Raw genomic sequence first — 20,237 nt, 5'->3', positions numbered from 1 at the left:
GCAAACCTAGACATAGACTGAGACATTTTTGTGATTTTCGTGTCCAAAGCAATTGTTCATAGATTTATACATTTTAATCTTAAATTGCATGCCTGCCAACCTTTCAAAAATCAGAACGGTCCAAAACAACACATCTAATTGTAGTTATAAACATTTCAAAGTGTTTATGCATCTCTCTCTCTCTCTCTCTCTCTCTCTCTCTCTCTCTCTCTCTCTCTCTCTCTCTCTCTCTCTCTCTCTCTCTCTCTCTCTCTCTCTCTCTCACACACACACACCCAGATGTGTTTTCATGTTTTATGGGGACTTCCCATAGACATAATAATTTGTATACTGTACAAACTATAATTCTCTACCCTACCCCTACAGATCACAGAAAACTTCTGCATTTTTACATAAAAAAAAAGGTTTAACAGAAAGTGATCTGGACATGTGTGAAGTCAGGACAGTTGCTTTCTGCTGGTATTGTGAATGTCAAATGAGGCACAACACATTTACTAACATACACATTTACGTTTGCAACCCTCATGTTTACTGCAATAAAATCAGTTTGATTATGAAAAATCTGTTTCCATACAAAATGTAGAAACCACAGATTATAAAAACATTGAAATGAGAAAAACACAAGCACACACATACACAGACCAATGTAAATAAAACATTACAAACAGAAGACTGGGAGGGTTGCTGCTTGATATTTCAGAGGAATTTTTTTGGGGGGGTTGGAGTGGGGGGTTGGTCTGATGTGACATAGCAAAGACAGCTAAGCAGAGGAAAGCCGAACATTTTCTGATGATCATGATTAGAAGAGTGTTACACAGCTAATACCTGCACTAATCCTTATTTAAGCTACAATCTGCTGTGCCACATAACATAAAGAGCAACTAAAATGAATAGAATTCCTTCCTGAAATGATCAACCAGTGTTATTTTCATTAAGTCAATCCGGTTACAATACATCATAGTTCAGCTGAATTTGTATTCATATAAAAATGACACAATCTGTCACAGGTTCTCCGCTGCACATATTCACTTGACAAGGTCTGTTTCTCTTAATATCCACATGTGCAAAATTAAACATGACATTTTATGTTGCTTTCTAGGATGATTATCATCGTCATTATTATTTTTATTATTATTATCAGCACAATCTCTTCTCTTATGAATGCTTTTAAGGTTCAATTACATTTCGTAAAGATTTAGATTTGTATGTATAGTAACTTTTATTGTATTTCCCTTGTTTGTAAAATCTGTTGATACTAAAAAAGTTTATTTTCTTTAGTTTAAGATTTTGTTCTGAATACTGAAGAAATAAATGCCATAATAGCAAAAGCATTTAATGAGCTTTTTTTGAGGAGACAACCCTAGCATATTTAAATAGATAAAATCAGTGGTGTGTAACAGAACTGATGTGTTTTTATGTGTGTATGTGAGAGAGTGTGTAGTTGTGTAAATGTGATTTTGCTAAACCCCATCGCCTTCCTTTGACTGCAAGAATGCAACACACATGTGGTTTTACTTCAGCAAAACTAATGCATAAACATCAGAAAAAAATATCAGAATGACCTTTACTACATCTGTTTTCTCTTTTGTCCCTCAAAATGGATATATTACTATGTAAAGTTATGCATGTGGAAATATAAGTGTGCACTCTTACACTAAGCTTCACCTGCTGTATGAGTGAAACAGAGAAATGCGCCCTCAGAGTTGCTGTATTTGACTAAAATATTGCTCTAAAGCTTTATTAAAGCCAGGTGTAAGGGGGGATGTGATCCAGTTGCATGCTTCCTTCCATGGCCTTTTCAACTCATTCTTTAACAGTTCTAGGATGTGCATTGCATTTAAGGGTCACTGACTGTGATGATGGTCAACAAATGAAATAATGGTAAGCGTGTTGGTGAAAATGGCATGTATGCCCCTTTGTTCTGTGGATTACTGCTCCAGTTGCAGCATGGCTACAGTCACTTTCTGATTGAGGCCAAGTTGAGGGAAAAAATACGAAAATCTGCACTTTTTCTTTTTGATGCAAGCTAGAATTACAGTGAGAAAACACGTACAGTCATTGGCTGAACAGGCCAGCCTGCCCACAGCATGAGAGGAATCTTTCTCTATGAGGGGCACGTAGAGCAAATCCAATGGATAATGGCCAAAAAGTTGTATATACAAAACAAATAATCTACTTTGCATTCCTCCTCAGCTCTGCGTAATCGTCTTCCACAACAGCCTTGAGTTGTACTCACGGTAATATGCTTATGCGATCATTTTCTCGCCGACTCCGTATCCGTGTGATCCAGGAATCCAGTTCCAGGTTTTAAGTTCTGCCTCTCTCTCTCTCTCATCTCGGCTCAGCTCGCACAGAGAGAAATCCCTCAGCCGCGGGCCGCTCTCTCTCTCCGGCTGGAACGGGACTCAACAAACCCGAAGAAGACGCTCTAAGGACTGAAATAAATAAAGAGGACTGCTTTTGTTTGTTTATTTTTCTTGCGTTCTTTCTTTGCTCTTTTTTTTATTAGTTGCCTTGCGAACAGGTCCGCGTCCTCTCTGTCCCTCTCCTCCAGCAGGACAGACGCACGGACTCTCTCCGTACTCGCATCTCTTCATCCCGGCACGGCGGAGCGCAGGACTGAGCGCGGGTCTGCGGGAATGTGAGCGCTCACACTGAGAGAAAGGCTCGGATGAGCGGAGCATGTGTGCGTTGTGCGCTGAGACGCGCTGCTCCTATTCTAAGACCTGCTTGTAATTGCCTCAACTGATTCATTAACTTTCCGTCTGATTTTCTTCAACTCTCCGTTCACTCTCAAAAGGTAAGAACCTTTTTGTTAATGATCATAATGCGCGTATACTGATAAACCCTGTTGCTCTAGTGGATGATTATCAAGTTTGGGTTGGTTACTCAAACTTTCTGTGCAAAAACATATGAACGAGGAATTGATGATCTGGGTCATGCATGTTTAAAGGTTAGGCTATATCAAAGTGAGTATTTTAAATATATAGGCCTATTACATTTTATTAAAAAACAAACAAACAAACAAAAAATGAATGAGGAAAAAAAATGAAAGCATTGAGTTCCAGTCAGATGACTCGAAAAGAACAAAACTACTCTGTTAAGAGTAATTAAAATGATGGAAAGGGGGACCATGGCTAATTGAGAAATGGTTAATCAAAACACAACCAGATGTGGATTGATTTGGTCGGCTGCCATTTCTCTCTTTGTCTTATTTCTTTCTTTCTCTCACTCTCTCTTTGAATGGAAACTATTAGTGTGGGAATGGGGGGGATCTAGGGGTCTGCAAATAAATCCCATAGAGATATTTCATTCCATTGGAAATTCTTTTAAGGTGTCGGTGAAGTCTGCACACTTTAATTTATTGTCATTGCCTTTTTGCTTCCTACAACAAGCGTGTGGTGACCTACATCAACTGTTGAACTCACTAAAGCTTGACTTGGGTTGTTAAATTGAGGTCTTGTGTCTATAATTAAAAGCAATTTCAGGCTCTTTTTGCTGGTTTTTAACTCCTCAGGATGATTAATGTGAAAAGAATGGTTCAGAGTGCACCGACAGCAGTGATAGAGTGCTAACTAGGGGACTGTAAGAACCCAGTGCAGTTTAAATCGTCTGAACCTGACTTTCTCTAAATGTAACATCGGACACTTGTGAGCAGCCGCTGTTAAATTAGATCCTTTAACCCCACATTCATAATTAATCCGCACCCGGGCCCCTGGTGCCAACAGTGAGATGAGCAGAATCCGGTCGGTGGCACTTCTTTGCCCAAACACACTCTGAACTGCTCTGAAACGAACATCTTGCCGGGGCACAGAGAAACTGGCAAACTTTGCATTAGTATGCATGTTACATTGTAATTACATAAGTAATACTATTGTAATTAATGTATTATAATTATTTACGGTGCTGATAATTACACATTATTATTGTCATTATTGTAGCAATTAAATGTAATAGCATATAATATATGTAGCTGGACACTGCAATTTGAAATGTTACCAAAACACTGGGCAAATCACAATTGTTTTCGGGTAAACATTGCACTAGTGTGTAAGACCCAGTAATACGAGTCAATGCATGAGCGCGGTGTTGTTTGAATTGCGGTGCATGACGTGAGAGACACTAAAAACTGAAGTGCGAAACATATCGAGTCACCTGAATGAAAATCTCGCCTGCTTCAGATCGGTCTAGACCTACAGATGCTGTTTATGTAGACGGGAGCTGTATTTTAAAATTGAGTTTATGATTCAGGCCAATCTAATATTTTTCTTAATGGCATGTTTCCATTGTTACATTCATAACATTGAAAAATATCTTGTAATAGTGTATATATATATATATTTAACTAGAAAAAAAGTACTAGGCTTATATTTGATCTCATAAAGCTACAAATACCCTATTTTAAATACCCAATATAAGTCCTCCGAATTAGAACTTTAGATGAGGATGTGGAGTTTTACCATATGGCATGTGGTTTTTGGTCTGGATTCTTGCATGTCACCATTTGTGCTTTAAATAGACATTCTCTGACCAAAAAATGTTTTGAATTTGTATAAGTGTGAATGGACTCTGTTTGAAGCCGCTCCATTAGCATTTCAAAGTGGCCTGAGCTCTATTTGAGCCCTGTGCTCTATTAGCTTCAGCACAGGCCCGGAGAACAGGAGGGGTGAGAGGGGACCAGGGCTTGTAGTTCATTTCTCCTCGTCTTTGTGTTTGTGTGTGAAAACACTATCCCATCCTTTTCATTTCAAAGGAATATTTTCCTTGGCTCTGTTTCTTTCTGGCCCCCTTCCTGCATCAGAGAAATGAAAACAGCCAAACATGAGCAGGATTATGAGATCCACCAGAGAACTTGCTTAGGTATTTTCACTCAAAGCGGAAAAGTAGTGTTTTTCTATACATTTCCAGTAATGCAGAGATGAATGAAATTTATAACACCTACACAGAAATTCTTCTCACAATTGTGCAGCTTTATGTTTATGAGAGTTAAATCTCACATAAAGCCCGGCAGATGTCTGATTATTCACGATTCACCTCGTCTTCATAGTGCTGACATGTTATCCTAAATATAATGTGGATTTCTTTTTTTTTCTTTTTTTAAGTCAGCTTTGAAAGTTTGTGTATCCGTATATCAATCTGTTTTAAAAAATAATTTTGTTAGTGAGATTGTATTAGGTTTACTTTGGGAGTTCTTTGTCTTCGACCTCCATATTCATTTGCTTATATATATCTCTTCTGTTCTCACTGAATAATATTCAGATTTTTTTATTATTATTATTTATTTTATTTTTTCGGCGATCTAGAAATATGATTTGTGGCCCAGTGTGCTCATTTCAATGTTATGTTCAACGCCATATGGTTAATATCAGACACATGTGGAGAGCATTTGAATGGTTAAATGTATAAAATATGAGCATTTTGTCACTTCAAGCTAAGTAAAAAAAGTGTTTTTATATCACTTTTGTTCAAAATGTGGGATAAGTTTTATTAGAGCCTTAGTACATGGTATTGTGTGCGTGCGTGCGTGCGTGTATGTGTGTGTGTATGTGTGTTTGTGTGTTTGTGTGTGTGCTTTGCACAACAGTGTAATTCCACTGACAGCCATTGTTCTCCGAACATCAGATCGTTTGCACAGCCAAATCAAATAATCGGACTCAATGAACAACAGATATGCCATGCAGTTTGTAGACTTGAACTATGGTTTCTGAATAGTGTTTAGAGAATTTAATGGCAAAAAAATAAAAATAAAAATAAAAATAATGTGCTAGAGGAATTTGAGGGGAAAAAACAAGTGGACCACTAGACATGTCATTTGCTCCATAGGGCAGTGTTGTTACTTTAGAGACACCGTGATACAGGCCATATACGCCGTGGTTACCAAGCACATAAAACCTGAAAACACATTCAGTTGTGCAAGATTATCAAATCAGATGATTTCTTTCCCTGTTTTTTGATTCAGTTGTGTGTTTACAGAGCACCCTGCTGTGCCGATAAACGCTCGCCAATTTGCGGGGAATAAACAGCCCTGTTACACTTGGAGTTTTATGTAAAGTGCTCAACTGCCTTTGGTGGGTCAAATACCTGCATTTTACGGTGGTTTTTATTTTACGATCAGTAATCAGTGGAAGGCAGGGCGCCTTCTCTGCCATTTTGTCAAAGCGTTTGTTTCTGCTTGCGAAAGGTTTTGTGTGACAGTGGGACGGCAGACTTCATACACAGGCTGCCATTTTAATCAGCTGCAGACTGTGGGCAGCACACAGCACTCTGAACACACCCAGACTCCAGTGTGTTCACTCATGCAATCAGTTTCATTCATTTCAAAATATCTGTACATGTCATATAAATCATTTCTAAACACAAACAATTGTTGATTAAAAAAGTAATTTAGGAATAAAAAGTAATAATAATAATAATATTTCAACATAGTATCACTTTTAGCAACAATAACATAATAACAACAAATAAAGTGGTGCCGGAGTGATAAGTTCAATCACTTTTTACATCCAATCACTTACTAAAACTAAATTAACTCTGGCATGTTTATTTTTATTTAAATGTAAATGAAGTCCACAGCATGGTTCGTGTTATTTCGTTTTCAAATTCAGAACTACACATATTTAGTTTGGTGTACACACAGGAGGCATGACTTATCTATCGCAGAATTGGTATTTAGGAAAAAAAATGAAAAGAAAAATTCAATTTCTAATCAGAGAGGAGAAGGTAGGAACCCAGATACAGGGTAAACAGTATCTGTGAGCAAAGAGAGAGAGAGAGAGAGAGAGAGGGAGAGAGGGAGAGAGGGAGAGAGGGAGAGAGGGAGAGAGGGGGTTTATTAGACGTCTGGTGGTAGGGAGAAGGGTTGTGTCTCGGATGGCTTACACTTGAAAGGGCCATTTTTAAGCAGACACACCTGTTATTTCAGAACGCCGAGGAGAGTTTAAGCTGCAGTGTAATTCTCCTTTTGTTCACTATTTACAACAAAAAAATCTCCAAATTTCAAAGATTATAAAAATGCACACTTTAAGAAGTTTCATGCTGTTGTTTTTTGTTTTTGTTTTTACATTTATTTATAATTTATTTACTAATTATTATATATTAATATCTACTACATAAAAGTAATCTTTACAGTTTACTATTAATCTTACTTGTTTTATTTTCAATTGTCCATTAAAGGTATCAAAAATGTCAATGGACATTTGGGAATTATATATGAATCTAATATTTCAGTTTCTTCGGTTAAGTGTCTGAACATATCACTGATGGTGTAAATTCTTATCAGAAAATACTGAAATAGAATAATGGTTAAGACATTTCCTGTGGATTCCACTAATCCTCAAATAACTAATCTAATCTGGGGTCAACAGTGAGTTGTTTCTTAAAAACATTCCGGGGTCAGAGGTCAGACTTATCTTGTGTGGTTCACCGGGGCAGATGTAGCCAATCATGAGGGTGTTCCTGGATCTCTTGACCTCCTGATATAGATAATTTTGCTTTAAATTATCTTTCCACATGTTAAAAAAAAACTGCACCAGGTGCTGATTCAGCTGAACAATGGATCACATGTATCAGAATGAAAGTGTGTGACATGAAAGCGCTGATTGTTAAAGTGAAGTATATTGAAAAGATCTGAAATGAAAATATTGGACTTAAAAAAAAATGTTTAGCTGTCCAGACGAGATTAAAAAAAAAACGGTGGTCTGTAATTATGCGACGACAGCGCCGTGATGTTTTAGACAATAGGGACGACGGGATTTCTGCTTGGGTTGAGTTGCTGGCCACCACTGGCTGATCTTTGGCATTTATTTATTTTTTCTCCAGTGTTGTACTGATTAAGCTCAGGAATTCAAAAAGGATACTGTTCCTAGATCAGCACTTTGGGGTCGTTCCAAATAGAGCAAGCTAGAGAACTCTTCATTACGACTAAATCAATGTTGTTGCTACCATGCATTAATCTAAATTCAGATATAGAGATTAGCAGTTTATTAAGGTGTGAAACCTTTGTGCAAGCCAGAGGTGTACACTGATTGGATAATCAGTCTGCGAGTGACACCTGACATCTCCGCCTCCATTGATTTTCCAAAAGAGGCCATTGGCCACATTGCGTAAGATGACACATAATGAGTGGAGAATTTAATTCAGACCAACAGCCAGGTTGCAGAGCTAAGTTAATTACATTATGGTAGCAGTCATTACTCTTTACTCTAGTGCTGATGTGCCCAATACAAACAGCCTTCAGTGTGTTTCGCTCTGACACACTCACCTGGCCGCTCGGGCTCAAATGTAACTTGTCAGCGACATTGTGTTTTGTGTGCTTATTTAACGCAATGCATCAGCCATGCTAGGCTGAGGAATGACAGCTGCAATATTTACTACCTGGACAAACTGGATTCATGTATATAAATCCTTTTTTTTATTTTTTTAAAAAAAAAAATTTATACCATGACTGACATATTAATACAATACAAATCATCTGCTGAATGTTATCAGTGATTTTCATCCAACTAGATATGTAAGTTGATCTGACACCTCTTCAATATAATATAAAATCTGAACCAAATAATTTTCTAACACACATTAGAGATTTTATTGTGAATGTTTTATCAGTTCATATAAAAAATAAAAGATAAATAAAAAAGGTTGACGTCTTCTTTCGAATTTAATGACTTCAGAATCTCTGGGGGGTCCTTAAAAAGTCTTACAATTAGTTTTATGAAATTTAAGGTAATAAAAAGTCTTCACAAGGCTACGATTTAATGAAATAAACGAGTGCTGCACATTCAGAGTCAGAATGCGGTGCTGTTGCACATTCTACAGGAGCATTCTATTTCAGAGCAGTTCGCCATCAGTGAACACTGCACACGTCAAGTGATTGCTCATGTAGATGGTAAATAGATGAGTGTGTGTTTGATCTCCCTCAGCTTTTTGAATGACCAGCTTGAAGTAGTAATGCATAAACATTTCAAAGTAAGAGTTCTAAGAGTTTTCATTTATAATGAAAGTCCCACATTATGCATCAAACTTTTTTTTCCCCTGGTTAATATTGGTATTTTAGTGACACAATCAATGATGTATTTGTAATTTGATTCAACTAAACTTTGTCTGGGACGCTCAATCGCAGGAAAGCTATATATATATATATATTCAAATGTATTGATATATTGGTGCATAAACCAACTATATAAGTATAGAAACCTTGTATAGAAGGTTTATTGTTAATTTCATTTAGTTAGGCTAATTTAACCAAGTTTAATTAAGTAAACCATTATGAGATACGTGATTTATTTTGAGATTGTATGGGTTTGTTTGGTATGGACATACATAATTTTTTTTTATTTTTTTGTGCTGGTCTTACAAAAGGTATTAAAAAAACGATATTTGTTTGTAGAACAAAAAAAAAAAAACATGCAAATATACCCTAGACTTGTTTCACCTCGAAAATGACTTTTGTTTTTGGCTGATGTTACCGAGGCTCCATCCAAATAGCTATTAACCATATGTTTCAGTAATGCTCTTGGTAATCTATAGCCCTTCAAAAATGTTGCCAATAGTTAACAAATTAGTTTAATGTGATCAATATTAATGTAATAAATGTTTAAGGCAGTAATAGCAAGTAATGATAAGTTTGGAAAGTGAAAACTGGGATACAATGCTATCAAGGGTGAATTTGACCTTCAGCCCTCATGTCCCAGTCCCAAAAAAAAAAAAAAAAAAAAAAAGCCTCCTCAAAAGATTTGAGTTTGGACCCGTTGCAAACTCGCATTCAGGTCTGGCACCATTCTGATGTGTAACGCTCACTTTAATGCTCCAATGAAATCTCACTGGATTAAATCAAGTCCCATTCCCCATTGAAATAAAAACAAAGAACAGCAGACTAATACATTATCTTTGAAAAAAGAACCCAATTACATTGCAAACAGATTTTTTAAAAAGAAAGAAAAATTGAAACCATGTTGAAATTTGGTCTTGTTTGAATTGTAATGTCTTCTCTAACATATCATGTTTTTATCTTGAGAGACAGGAGTACAGAAGACAGGAAATGATGCGTAAAGAGAGATAGAGTGTGATCGTGTCTTCCACAATGAGCGGCAGTGCTCAGTGTGTCTTGAGCACGTGTTCCACCGGCAGGCCGTAGCTCGGACTGTAAAGCGCAGGATTAAGCAGCAGACAATATAAGCTGAGTTCCTTTATTGTCAGGCTGACTATAATGACCACAATGCATTTCCAATGTGAACTCCTTAAGGAGGGGACACAGGTCACAGACTGTTACAGGCGTAGCATAAAATGACGAGACAAGACTGAGCTGATATGTAGTAAAAATATATATAAACACGGACTTTTAAGAAAAGCATAAATTTTTACACACCTTATATAACACTACAGATCAAATATGTGTGTAAAATCTCAACAGTTGCTGCCCATCTATGATATTTAAATTATTTAAATAGTATTTTAGCCACATGGCAGTTTTGATATCTTTGGTTTGTCACACCTGCTGAAATGGCTCTGAATGCCACAAAACTGCGAAGTGTCAAACACTTCCTAATGGCATTTGCATAACTCACACATGCCTGGTGTGAATTTCGCCCCAGTTAACAGCACACAAACAGTGGTGGGGCGGCTTGTCACGCGGCACACACAAGAGAGTTATATGACATAATCATAGATATCTAGCAGATATCTAACTGAATATCTGTAAAGAAATTATTCCACTGAAGAGATTTAGTTTAGCATATACTGCGTTTTAAAACACTGAAAAAATCAAACGGGAAACTGTTGAGCAGTCTTTTAAAAATAATGGCATCATTAAAAATACATTGTATATATTCTACAATGTGGGAAAAATTTAGATAGATAGCACATACAAATTATATATATATATATATATATATATATATATATATATATATATACAGGATAGTAGTATATATACAGGATAGTAGTATATATAGATATATTGGAGAATGTGAGAACACACACACACACACACACACACACACACACACACACACACACACACACACACACACACACACACACACACACACACACACACACACACACACACACTCACACACACACACACACACACACACACACACACACACACACACACAAGCTGTATATTCTGTCCCCTTACACTAACCCTAACCATCACACAAAATGTTCTACATTTTACATTTTCAAAAAAAAACTCAATCTGTATGATTTATAAGATTTATGAAGTATAATGATTTTTATACTGTACAAACTGTATATTCTATCCCCATAACCCTAAGTGTACCCCTAAACCTACCCATCAAAAAAAAAAAAAAAAAAAAGCTTTTTTACATTTTTAATAAAACATTGTTTAGTATGTTTTTTTAAGCCATTTTAATTACGAGGACTCAGGAAATTTCCTCATGAACCACATTTATGTTGTAATAACAGTGTAATACCCATGTCATTATACAAATGTATGTCCTCATAAATCATATAAACAAGCACACACACACACACACACACACACACACACACACACACACACACACACACACACACACACACTTTTTTTTAATGAAAACATACTATTTTATTCTAAAATATTTAAATGTTAAATTCAAAAGTTACATAATGCTGACAAACAGAACAAAAAAAATAAAATCATTGCATTTATAATTAATAGGCATATTTCGAACCGTCATTATCTCCCGTGATGGACAGCGCTGCTTTATCTTCATACTCTGCGAGTGGATTGCTACGAGCCCACGGCCCAACCGGCCCCCGTCACCGCCACGGCTCCAGTGGCCTCTTTTGTTGTATTCTGATAAGATCTACTCAGTGTTTGCTTCACCAACCTCCAGTGGTGTGTCTGGTTACTTCACTGCAATTAAGAGAAAGGAAAACATGCCCAACCAAAGCGTAGAAACATCTTCTGTGAGCGCGTGTGTGCGTGGGCTTTCATTCACAGAGTTTAATGTGATTCATAGATTATGTCACAGAATACATAAGGATGGAAGATGCCTTTTGTGGTGCAGTTGTATCTCCTATTGGACTTTCTGTCCGGCGCATGCAGCAAATCGCAAGCCCCATCAAAGCAATTACCTTTGCTAAAGCCATATTAGTCTTATAATTGGATAATCTTGTATTGCTTTGGCTTAATTCATTCTGTTGCACCAAATGGTTTCCTGTCCTCAATAACATTTTAGACTCTCATGTTCTTAGAAAGAAACTCTCTAGCTTTCCCTTCATCTCATGTTGGAGGCTATTTTTTTTTTTCTTCCCTGAAAGCACAACAGAAAAATGAAATACCAGAGAATGCGAATAAACACACTAGAATCAGAGACAGTGACTGTGCAATATACAAACTAATGACTATGACTCTTTTCCAAAACCTACTGCGCTGCCTTGCTATCTACTGCCTACATAGGCAGCTGTCTTCTTAGGCAGCATCCTAACAGAATGGAACCTCATAAGACAATTTTGGAATGCTCTACACAGGCAGCAGTTCTGTGTTTTTTTCAAAGAGCTCACAACAAAGTATTCCTATGATGCCTACGTAGACAGCTCACTAGGTTTCGGAACACATCTTATTCATTATTAAATAAGCACAAAAGTTTGAGGTCAGCAATGTTAATACTTTTATTCAGCAAGGACGCATTAAATTGATCAAAAGTGACAGAAAATACATTTATGATGTTATAAACCGATTTATATTTCATTTAATGATGTCTTTTGAATGTTCTATTCATCAAACAACCCTGAGAAAATGTATTATGCTTTCAAACTGTTTTCAACATTGATTATAACAAGAAATGTTTCTTGAACTTCATATCAGCACATTAGAATGATGTGGCACTGAAGACTAGAGTAATGACAATTCAGGAATAACTTAAAAAATATATATTTTAAATTGTGATCTTATTTTACAATATTACTGTTTTTACGTTATTTTTGATCATATAAATGCTGCCTTGTTGAGCATAAAAGACTTCTTTCAAAAACATGACAAAAACCTCTCAGACACCAAACTTTCTAATTGTAGTGTATAAGTATAACATAGCAAATATTGAAGCGAATTGAAAAATATAACAATCAATGTTGTTTGAGAGTAATAGGGAGTTAAACATTTATATTTCTTTAATTAATAAATTAATATTGTTATATAAGTATAAAATAGCATATATTTAAATGTATTGACAAATATTACAATATATGTTTGAGAGTATAGGGAGTTCAACATAATTTTTTATTAATATTTTTATTAATACTTATTAATACTTTTTTTATATAAGTATAAAACAAAATATATTTAAGTGTATTAAAAAATATTATAATATATGTTGTTTGAGAGTATGGGAGTTAAACATGATTTTTTTAATGTACTATAATCTATGACTACTACCAAATATAACTAGTAGTCATAGATAATCACTAGAAAATAAATATTTACTATGAAGAAAATGGATGTTTTTTCTTCATAGTAGTCTTCTAACACTACCGTTGCTCTCTATTAACATCAGTTGTCATCTTTCACTGAAGGGCTATAGCAAAGATATATGCACTATACGCTAGATGGGTGCAAAGACACGGAGCAACACAAAGTCTGCGTGAATGATGGATAAATAATTTAATGGCATCATTTGCATACTGTATGTTCAGCTCTTATTAAAATCTAAACATACGCCTTTGATCAGAGGGAAGCGCTACTTGTTATTTTTGACCTCTTTGTGAAGCAACCTTCCTGAATTGATCCCTGCTTTCATACAGTTGCGCTGTCACCCCCAAGTGTGCTCATGATATCCTCCTCTGGACTCAGATTGTGGAAAATTACACTGAATGGCAGAGACCTTCACAACATACCAGAGCTGAAAGAACACGAATAAAGAGGCTAGAGAGATAAAACAACAGACAGAGAGAGGCAGAAAATGAATCTTCTGTATCTGCAGCCCTTCCGCGGGTGGCAGAAGACAGCTGAAATGCTGGTAATCTATTTATATCAGGAAGATTCCTCGGAACACTAAAGGCTTTGATTTCTGGACAGGTTCGGAGTCCATTGTAGGGAGGTTGTTTCCCTGGACGCAGGTCACTTATATGACATGTCTCCCAAAAGAAAAGCATTCTGGCTCCACAAAAGCCATTTGAGGATTGCATGCAACGCTGCAGGAAAAGTTAGATGACATGAAACCCATCAATGTCACATCCTAGCGCCAGTATGCTATTGAATGCTTTTCCGATGCACCCCGGCTCATTTCTGAGGAATTTCATTGTTCAGACTGCATCATTGTCCAAAAAATGAAGTGTAATTGTGAAGGAACTTTATAATCAAAACATTATTTGACTGAAATGAGCTTAGAAGCAGCCCTGTATTTCTGCTGGTGTTGAATGTCCAACATTATATATTGTCAGATGTTTATGCACTCTATTTAAGAAATAAAAATCCCTTTGAAATACATGAGATAGATAACAGCATCTATGTGACAGTGAATTTGTCACAGTTGAATTGTAAATAAACAAAATGAGGATGAGAAACCATTTCACAACAGTTTCGAAACCTTTCCTGAAAACATTTCACAACTGGTATAAAATTCAAGCTTCAGGCCCTCCAGCAAACTGCTGTTCCCAATCCCATCATGCATTTATTACACTATAAACAGGAAGAAAATTGCAAGGAAACATGGTGTTATATTATTTCACACATTCTCTGCATGATTGTTGCCATCACAGCATTACGCGTGGGCTTGAAGGACTGACGGAGCACAAGACGACGAAGATACCGTTCATTCAGGCTAATATAGCATACAAACTCTTCAGTCACTCCAAGCTGTGTCTGTTTGACTGTGTTTATGTGTCGATTTAACCTGTGTGAAAACAGAACCACCATATCTGGTGGTTACATTCTCTGATCCGCTAACTAGCTTCTAAATAAAGCCAGTTTTGCTACCGATATCAAACAGCCCTAAAGCCACTTCACAAGCCTGCAAGAATAGCTATTACCAAGTGTCTGGGTTCCGAAATAAGATATTTCAGCAACAAAACTTTGGTAAAGTACAGAACAGACAATGAAATGGGATTTCTGAACCACTGACATGGACAATAAATAACATGTATTGATTTAGTAACATTAGCAACTAGGTGCTAATCTGTGAAATATTCTAAATTCACCATGGTAATTATTGTTTTTATTAGTATTATTTAGATGTGTAATAATAATTACTATAAATATGTATTATTAATCAGTGCTGTCAAATCGTATATTATGTAATATAAATGTCTGTGTATATATATATATATAATATATATATAAACACATATATGTGTGTGATATGTGAGTGTACAGTATATATATATATATATATATATATATATATATATATATATATATATATATATATATATATATATATATATATATATTAGGGCTGTCAATCGATTAACATTTTTAATCGCGATTAATCACATGATTGTCATGAGTTAACTCGCAATTAATCGCATTTAATCACACATTTTTTTATTTGTTCTAAATGTACCTTAAATTAATACTTTTCAAGTTTGTAATATTCTAATCAACCTGGGCATGGATAAATATAGATGCTTTATGCAAATGTATGTTTATTATTGAAACCATAGTCAATATAGAGCATAAGGACGAGACATGTTTCAAAGGTCATAGATGTTTTTCAAAGAACTTGTTCATGTCTATTAGACATGTAGAAAGAACAAAAAAATGCCAGGTTACCATTACTTCTCTTTCTTTGCACTGAGCAATTTACTAACACAAACATGTTTAGATTTTGCATGACAGGGCAGCTCTTCTGAAAATGCTAAATGTACATTTATTATTTATTATTACATTGTAGTTTGTCTCTCTCTGTGCCCATTTTGATGAAGCTAAATTCTCAATAAAACAGTTTTCATTGGTATATTTTACTGTTTCTGTTGTCAAACAACGGAATGAATTTGAAATGGTGACTGAAACGCGACCCCCTTAAGATGTTAAGTTAATCTGCACAACAATTCTGATAATCGAGCCGTCGTCTGGTGAAATCAAATTCACATAAGATAAAGACAATATCTGTGCTCTGATTTCGGCTATACTTGTAAAATTAGAGAAGCAACATAATATCTGTGCTTTACTGAATTAAAGCGCTGCTCCTCCGCGCGAGACGCAGAGAGAGAGAGCGAGTGAGCGAGAGAGAGCGAGAGGTGCGCGCGCGTGCTGAGAGAGCGGTACCGGCGGTACCGGTAGATTCTCAGAAACTAAATAAGGTTTAGGCGCTTTGTTGAAGGAAAAAAAAAATCGCTAAAGGGGTCTGCAATATCGCTAAGTTGGCAACACTATGTATCTCCATTTCTCCAACTAGAGATTGGGCCACGGGTCAAACAGAAAATACGCGCTGCGTTAATCGCGCGTAAAAAAAATTTGTGCCGTTAATATGATTTTGCGTTAACGCGTTATTAACGCGCTAACTTTGACAGCCCTAATATATATATATATATATATATATATATATATATATATATATATATATATATATATTCAAAATGTGTGTATATATAAATATGTGTAATTATATATATATATATATATATATACTGTATATATATGTATGTATGTATGTATGTATGTATGTGTGTGTGTGTGTATATATATATATATATATATATATATATATGTATGTATGTATGTATGTGTGTGTGTGTGTATATATATATATATATATACATTTTCATAACCATTAAAATGCAAAAATTATTTTGAGGGTTGTCATGATTGAATTATTACTAGTATTATTTTTTGAATAATATAATGTACAAGTGATGTATTTCATTGTCCTAACTATGTGTTTACAGTTGCCAAACTACATAACAAAATTCTCAACTATCAGTTTTATAATAATCCATTAATAACTGTAAAACCATTAGCATAGTCACATGACAAACATTTGTCATGTAAATTGGCCTTTTCAATGTTTGGACTGAAATATTTAGAACTGGAGATTAGCCCTTCAACTTCCTTTAAAAGTTTAAAAAGTGTAGGGGGTCAAATGAGTTCAGTCTCAATCTAGTGTAGGGACATCTGCGTCTCAGTTCCTCTGCTCACAGTGTTAGTTAACACATGTAAATGAGGCTAACGATCCAGACACAATCTCTCATGGCTTTCTTCTTCTGAGCCTCAAGCCTAACAGCTCAGAATGAGATATCACCACAGAATCACCACACAAATAAACCAGAGCCATATAAGAGACTGAGTTCGAGGCTCCTTCCATCCACACAATTTCTCCCATTCACTAGATTTAAAATGACATAATTTTACTTTCATAATCATCAAGCAGTTACAGAAGTTTTGTAACCATAAAGCTGTGCATATGACACTTGAAAGTGTCTCATTTTTAACATATAGGCCAGGCAATTATATTTGCAAGTCAAATATCTTCATCCTTCCAGTAGAACAAATATATATATTATTAGAGGTCTGAGAGGAAGATTGAAGTAATATAGAGTTCATTATGATCAAAACTGTGATAAAATGAGATACCAGGGATACCAGGGATACATGAGATACTTAATAAGATGGTGATTTTGAAAGCAAAACCTGCTGGACCACAAGTTTGTCCTGTTTAACCACAGAAATGGCAGAGAGTTGACTCTCTGTGACTCTTTGCCAAGCATCCGACTGTTCCACTGAGCTTGTGGGAGGTGGGGACATAAAATGAAAGTCACTTCTTTCCTAAACTGTTTTGCTTTCTCACTTTTCAACCAAATACACACAGCAACTCGGCACAAATCGGCCGGCGGAAGGCTCTGCAACAGTAAAAAATTGCATTTGTTTTTTCACAAGCAAAAACAGCATTAATAACATACATTTTTCACGTGCAAAAACAGGTGCAAATTTGAATCAAAAGTGAATGGCCTTGACGTTTTGATGGCGCCTTTGAAAAAGGTCAACATCGTAGCATCAGGTTTAGCATGAGGCTTTAACTGGTGGTTGCGTTGTCAGGAGAGATTTAGACCTGACACTTGATTTCTCTCCGGGAACAAACTCCACCCTCCTTATCTGTCTGCCGATTTTATAACGATTTACTGTCGAGCTTGTTCTCACCCTCAGACCAGTATGCTTGCTTTTATCTGGAAAAGTCACACACACAAAAAAAGTGTTTTTGAAGATTTAAGTGAGGCTTTTGCTAAGAATTGATATGTCCAAGAAAACCCATCTCCAGTTTTAGCTTGTTAACTTTAATTAAAGTAAGTGGTCATTAATTAAATGAGTTTGTGGTTTGTGGAGGAATCCTGAATCATCTCTGTTAGCGTGTGAACCATCAGAGCTCGAATCATCTCCAAATAATTTCCTCTCATAAGAAATCAATCAATCAACCTGCCCAAATCAATCATCGGTAGATTTCTGCACCACCCCGCTTTTAATGTCACCCATTCAAGACGTTCTTTTAATGCCCCTCACTTTATGTTTTGTGTTCACTTCTGCCATCTTAAAAATTAATCATCCTGTTGAATAATGGCTCACGATGGAGCTGAATAATTGATGATCTAGTGCTTAATAGAGGGACAGAGGAGGCGTTACGCTCACACAACTGCTGTTGTCTGAGAGAGACAGGCGAGTTGGATTGTGTGTGTGTGTGTGTGTGTGTGTGTATGTGCATTAAATAATCAATAATCAAATGGCAATGAAGGAAAGACACATAAAAAAAAACACATATGAGTGAGTATATTTATCAAAGCTGACATGAAATCAAATTTGATTTTCTTTTTTAATACATGTACTTATTTTATTGTGCACCCCATCGGTACACATTATCCTTAAAAACAAATTATAATAATCTTTGTCTTTGTAATTGTTTTTTTTTTAAATGTAAATGTAACTGAAACAAATGTTCATTTTGGCTCCGCCTCGGCAAAAAAAAACAAAAAAACACACAGTTACAGCAACCAATTCTATTTACTAATCCAGTGACTTAAATACTTAAAAATTCAAATCCAAATTATTTGGAGCATTTATTATTTGGAGCGCACTTAGGTGAGGTCAGTATGAATGTTTCTGAACAAATCATGCTGAATGAGAGAACATGTTTGTGACTGTCCCTCTGTACACACACACACACACACACACACACACACACACACACACACACACAGAGAGAGAGAGAGAGAGAGAGAGAGAGAGAGAGAGATGCATGCATTTCCACCTGTGCATTTGCACCCTTTTGACAGCAGCAGTGCTTTCCTTGCTTTTGCAGGGATTAACAATTGATGCATTTTGTTGAAACTGAGATGATGAGCCTTTGAGAATTGCAGAAACCTTTTTTTTTTTTTCTTCTGTAGTCTCTCCTGATGTTGTATGACCTCTTACATTGGGTGGCTCTCTTTTTGTGGCATGAAGACATTGTTTGTTTCCCTGTTTGCTCTCCTTGTTGTGCCAAGCTGTTGCAAAAACACAGTGCTGTCACTTTCCATTAAAAATTTACAGAATAAGGCCTTCAAAATTAAGTTTATTTTTTCACTTTTTTTCTTCCTTTTACAAATAGTAAGTAAAAAGAGTACTACATATTAAACTAAACTAAATATTAAATATGCTTTTTTGCAATTTGTGCGGTCCTGTTACTAAAATATGTGTTTAAATACAACCAAAACAGGGTTGAAATTTAGCCTAAATTAGTAGAGGCTAACTATTCATGACCAAGTTTTGGTTTGTAGTTACTGATCTATTTATATTTATTTTGAATAAAAAGAAATCCTCGTTTTCACAATTTAAAACAACATATTTAACATGGTTGAATGGTGTAGCTCAACAAATGCATTCAGCACTACAAATTGTGTAAATTATTATTTACATGTTTAGAAATTACCTAATATATGTTTATTTCTTAGATGTCACAATTTTAAGTAATGTTACATTAAATGCAACATAAAGGACAAAATCGTACAGTAACATTGTCGCATGCAAAATGGAATTAAATTTTTTGTTATTTAAAAGGAAATCAAATTATTTATGTTAGACAATAGATTGTCTCATATATCTAATAGTTCTAATAAATAAATAAATAAACAAACATTTGTGCCGATAATGCTTTTAAAAAGGCATGGAACTCCAAAGTGTGCCGTTTTCGTGTGAAGTGCTCTCTGCATTTTTCTGCCAAAGAAAGTCTGTTTCCCTCCCTTATCCCCGTAGCTGAAGGGGAAACATGGAGTGTCAAGGACTTCTTTCTTCTGATTGGCAGGTGCAATCCGTGTAAGATACGTGTATA

The 20,237-nt window shown here is 35.7% G+C and overlaps 1 protein-coding gene across 25 annotated transcripts in view; it reads left to right on the top strand.

The window, feature by feature from the left end:
- Positions 1 to 1,227: 1,227 nt before the first annotated feature.
- The window catches only part of adgrl2a (adhesion G protein-coupled receptor L2a), a 109,668-nt gene continuing 90,658 nt past the window's right edge, over positions 1,228 to 20,237 (top strand). For 8 of the 25 annotated variants that reach the window (XM_082156707.1, XM_082156701.1, XM_082156699.1 and 5 more), the window contains exon 1: positions 1,229 to 2,800. The gene's annotated coding sequence lies outside the window, so the exon portion shown is untranslated. Of the gene's footprint in view, positions 2,801 to 20,237 lie in introns of all 25 variants that reach the window. The other 17 variants (XR_014202132.1, XR_014202133.1, XR_014202134.1 and 14 more) reach the window with 4 other exon arrangements.

The sequence above is a fragment of the Leuciscus leuciscus genome (genome assembly GCF_965113295.1).
Source record: "Leuciscus leuciscus genome assembly, chromosome: 23".
In the NCBI taxonomy this organism is placed as follows: Eukaryota; Metazoa; Chordata; class Actinopteri; order Cypriniformes; family Leuciscidae; genus Leuciscus; species Leuciscus leuciscus.
This window is presented reverse-complemented; position numbering and strand designations above follow the sequence as displayed.